Consider the following 4,843-nt stretch of genomic DNA (forward strand, 5'->3'; position numbering starts at 1 on the left):
TCCAATAGGTGGAACAAAGATGGAGACACTGCAAAGTGAGAGTGGGTTGGGGACCAGAGAAGTGGGCACAGAACCATTATTACAAACAGCCTCAGGAGATCTGTGATTCTTGTCTGTTCTAATGTTTGAGTATTTTGGGCAGGAAGAAAGTGTGAGAGCTGGAAGGAAGAGGAAAATACAACGGAGCAGGCCATGGTGTGGAGCCCGTGTTAGCCTTCCTAAAGACGATGACTTTCTTCTCTAAAATGAGAGAACTGAGAGGTAGAATAGATGGAAAGAAGAGAAACTCTGATAAGATGTGACTACACTTATGTCAGGTGGAAACAGTGTTGGTGGGAGCTGTGGAATATGGTAGTCATATCACTCTTAACTCACATTGAACTAAAAGCCAACTAAAAATTTTTATACTTGCATTTTGGCTATGTATTGTTGATGAATTGGATATGAATTTTGAGGGAGAAAAGGCAGGACTTCCCCTCGGTTTCCTGTCTAAACAACTTAGTGTACAGTCATGACATTGAGGTAGATGATGCCACCAGCCCTCAAATCATCAAGACCTGGAAGACCCGGAGGCCCTTTAAATGGGTCTGTGACATCTAAATCATTTTCATAATAATTCTAAAATACAATATGCCTTTTATGGATTAATAACTCTTTATTAAGAATTTCAATTCTAAACATTAGAAGGCTCTTATTCCGGTCTGCAGTGGAAATGTTAGTGTTCTCTGCCGGGCGGTTGGATGCAGCCATAAGGAAATCCAGAAGGAAGCCGCTGTCATCCTCCTTCTCAAAGTTGATGGGGTACATCTTGAACCCAGGTTGTTTCTCTGGGCTGGGCAGTATGGACTTGAGCTCCTGTAGGTGGCTGTCACCAACAGAGGCGTTTGTGTTCTGTAGCTCCTGGTGAGAGACGTGGAACTTGATGCCAGACTTGGGGGTGAACTCGGGGACCTGTACCAACTGCAAGAGTATGGTCACAGCAGTTCTGTCCCAAAAGCCCGTTGGCCTGCAGGTCTGGGCACACAGGTTGGCATCAGCCCTCACATGTCCAGACACAGGGGACTGTTGATGTCAAAGATGAGTGGGTGTGGACAGCGTTCGGGCCCAGACCAGACAAGGCTCCTGAGCTTGGTGGGAGGAAAGCTGTGCAGAGGTTGCTGCAGTACTGGGTGAACCAGTGGTGACAAGCCCAGGTCACATGGTCAGCCCAGGTCTGTCGCCACTGGAGCACTAGGCTGCGCTGCACAACCACTAGGGGTTCGGTGTCTGCCAACTGCAGTGTCCATTCCATAACCTTGGAGCCTGTTACATAGGTTTCTTTGCTGTCTGCTTGCAGAGGCCTTCAAATTCACCCCGAGCCCACGGCAGGGTGTGCCCAGTGGCATTGGGGAGGTTCTTCAGCATGCAGATGGAAATGGACTTCTCAGGAGGGTCCTGACAGGAGTTATATGACTCTGTCAAGTCTGGGATAACCACTTGCATGCTGCCCTTTGCGCCCTGTGTGACCGATTCCAGCAGCAGCTTAAGGTAGTACACACAGCAGCGGTCCATATACAAGTGGGCGTCCACACAGTCCAGGGCACTGGCCACACCACCCAGGTTTTGGAAGAAGTCATTGTCAAAGGCACCATCAGTGTCAGGGCTCCTGTGGTTCTGACAGCTCATCACACGGATGTTTGGGTCTGTCGGGTGCACAGCTGCAGCAGCTGTGTCAGACTTCAGTTTCGAGACATCCCAGGGCAGGAACACTGTATGTTCAGATGGGGTCTCCGTGGTGTCCATGTCTGTCACGGTGATGGCCCTCCTCTCCCTGCAGCCTAGCCCTATCACTGCAAAGTTCCTAAGCAGCTCACAGCCAACGGCCTCTGCACCCACCAAGAAGTAACTCTGTCTGCCTACCTTCTCTTGTAGGTGTGAGCCAAATACAGCCACCTGCCCACCATAACGGTTCTGGCACAGGAGGCACTTGTCCTCCGTGAGGGCCTCTTTGTCCTTGGAAAGACACTCCAGGGCATCAAAGTACAGCCACTGCATAATAGGCATACATTTCCAGAGCAGGCCTCCATTGCTTTCTGGGAGGCCAGGCCCTTAGTGAAGGCGTTTACAGGTGCTAGATCTCAGCCGTCACACGTTCAGCTTCCAAATGAGGCGCTCCTGCAGGTTGTCCTGCTGCACTGTCGGCAGGGCCAGAGCATTCACGGCCTGTACTAGGCTCACCAGTTCTTTTGCACCTCCTCACTGTGGGGCCGAGGGGGCCGGCTGTGATCAGCACAGAACTGGTGCAAGGCCTGGAAGCCAACGTGCAGCTGAGGGGGTGAGAAGACTTGGCAAAGTCTGTTCTCACATAGTCTTGCTCTGCCAGTGAGGCCAGCAAGGATTTGGAGCCAATCTGCTTAGGTACTTGGACCTGACTGGTGAGGCCTCCAAGGATGTGGTCAGAGAAGCTGGAGGTATCTCAGATACTGAAGGTGTAAAGGACATTATTCTGTATGGGGCAGGTGGTATTGAGTTTGTTCATGCCCTGGACTTGTGTGAAGGAGGCAAAGTCATGCAGAGCCTCATCTAGGCAGGTGACAACATCAGGGCTGTTCCCCATTGGAATCTGTGAGGATCATTTTCTCTCCAAAGTAACAGAACAACTGCCCAAACAGGCCCCACGTATCTGCCACCGCCAGCTTAATTCCATGGCTGTGACAGAACTCACCCACCTGTAGCTGGTCCTCCAGGAGCGTATTGATGAGGACCACCCCTGGAAACCACCGAGGAAGTCCTCAACGAGGGCCCCAGTATAGGGTACATAGTACATGATGAGCAGACGGGCACATAGCCCTTGATCTCAGCAACTTGGGGCTATGATGCCTCAGCCTGGTTTTTACTGATGTCTTCCTCCTGCAGGTAGAACTGAGAGAAGAGGTCAGCCCACTGGGCAGTGCCCTGGTAATGCAGGGTGATAGCTCTGACTGCACCAAGGATGATATTCTTGGCTATTTCCACACCTAGGCCCTGGAGGCCTGACACCAGCACACTGGATGTCTGGAGATGCTTCATTGCCTCATTGCTCATCACAGATAGCTGAGGGGACACTCATCTATGGCTGTTTCACTGCCATTTTTTTTGGCATTCCACTGGAATGCCAAAAGTCCTGAGGGCACTTTGAACATCACAAAACAGGCAGAGGAGCAGTTAGAACTTGGTTTTGATTCAGGCCCAGAGAGACAGTGTTTCTTGGATGGCAGCACACTAGACATCTGAAGGGTCAGAGGTGGTCCAGATGTGGTAGGTTTTTCTTTTTGTTAGTGGCAACTCTCAACAGCCAAAACAAGATGGCAGCCATGGAGCTGGAGGTCCAGACAAAATGTTTTATAACATGACTTTCTAATTCTCATTCTCTCATGAGTGTTTAGTGGAATTGTTCAGAGACTGTACCTCTTGAGATAACATCATTGTGCTATTGGGCTATCCTTCTATTGAATGATAGTATGTGTATTCTTGCATTTAAATGCTTAGTCATGATTTCTAACGCAGTGAGATAGATATAACTCTTATAAGACAAACTCTTGGGAGTCCTCCATTACTTAAAAAATTCTGTGACATGACATTCAATAATTTAAATGAAATTGAGAATCCTTGAAAGTGACAAACAAATAAAGCTCAGTTAAAAAGAAATAATGGCTAGAATAGCTCTATATCTACTAAAGAAATCAAATTCATAGTTAAAAGCCTTCCTATAAATAATATTCCAGGCCCAGATGGCTCTACTATTAAATTATTTCCAATATATAAGGAAGAAATCATACTGATTTTATACAAATTCTTTAAAAAAAAAAAGAGAACAAAGGACAATTCCCCATTCATTTTTATGAGGCCTGCATTACCTACCTTGATATGAAAACAAAAGACACAAAGATACTACAAAAAATAAAGGAAAGAAACTACAAAGCATTATACCTCAGAAATATAGACACAAAGATTCTTAACTTATATATATCCTAGTGAGGTTTACCCCAGGAATGAAAGAAGGGCTTAACATTTGAAAATTAATCACTCTAATTCACCATATTAAGGTTCTAAAATGAAAAAAAATCACGTGAAGGATTCAGTAGATGAAAAAAAAAAAAGTCATTTGACCACCTTGAACACCTTGTCATAAAAAAAAATTTCTCAGCAAGTTGGATATTGAAGAGGATTTCCTCAATTAAATAAAGAACATCTACAAAAATCCCATGGATAGCATCAAACTTAATGGTAAAATACTGAATTCCTTCCCCCCCATGATAAGAATAAAAGTAAGGATGACCTTTATCACTACTTCTATTTGACATTATACTTGAACTTCTACCTAGTGCAATCAATAAGAAATACAAGTTGGAAAGAAAACAGAACAATTTCTATTTGCAGAAGACATAATCACCTATGTAGTGTAGAACTGCTAAGTAAGTTTAGTGCCAACAGCCTTTTCCCAGAAACATTTTTTCAAAAACAATCAGTGGCAATTCTTGAATATCAAAAAAAAAACAACGAGATCCAATTACTGAATACTGAAGATGTCAGTAACAGTTGGGATAAATTAACACGTTTGCAAAAGCTTAAAAGGAAAAGCTGTGGCATGAGATATCTGTAAGGGACATTGAAAGCCTACAGTATATTCTTGAGAATGTAGAATGCTACGTGCACGTATGCAGCTGGGCACAAACCTGGGCAGAGTGCATGCTCAGGAAAACATAAGAAGGCCCTGAGCTCTCACCTCCAGCTAATCTGGAGACTCTCTAAAGAGGAAGTGATGGCTAAGCTGGAGTTGTAAAGTCTGGATGAGTTTTGAAGGCCTGTCCCAGGACACATACAG

The 4,843-nt window shown here is 45.5% G+C and overlaps 1 pseudogene; it reads right to left on the reverse strand.

The window, feature by feature from the left end:
- Positions 1–618: 618 nt before the first annotated feature.
- Positions 619–3,248, reverse strand: LOC109459733 (ubiquitin-like modifier-activating enzyme 1 pseudogene; annotated as a pseudogene).
- Between the last annotated feature and the right edge of the window lie 1,595 nt (positions 3,249–4,843).

Source organism: Rhinolophus sinicus, chromosome 15 (genome assembly GCF_057876585.1).
Source record: "Rhinolophus sinicus isolate RSI-liver-muscle chromosome 15, RSI-T2T, whole genome shotgun sequence".
Lineage (NCBI taxonomy): Eukaryota > Metazoa > Chordata > Mammalia > Chiroptera > Rhinolophidae > Rhinolophus > Rhinolophus sinicus.